Below are 277 nucleotides of genomic sequence, written 5' to 3'. Positions count from 1 at the left end.
GGGGGGCAGGGGGGGGGGTGAGGCGACGGGGCTGTGTGGCATAGTTGTGGTGTACATACACCGCACACCACCGCGAGCACGCCGCAGAGCGGCAGAAATGAATACTATTTGTTGTTAATATAATATATTAAATTAAATAAATTCAGAAAATAATATGTTTGCTGCTGCTGTTGCTGCTGTTTCTCTTTTTTTTTTCTCTATTTGTTTGTTTCTAGGGTATATGGGTGTCGTCGGCTCTGCTGCACGGTGGTGATGGTTTATGTATATTTTGTGTGTG

Source organism: Eimeria mitis, genomic scaffold (genome assembly GCF_000499745.2).
Source record: "Eimeria mitis Houghton genomic scaffold, Emh_scaff294, whole genome shotgun sequence".
Classification (NCBI taxonomy): domain Eukaryota; phylum Apicomplexa; class Conoidasida; order Eucoccidiorida; family Eimeriidae; genus Eimeria; species Eimeria mitis.
This window is presented reverse-complemented; position numbering follows the sequence as displayed.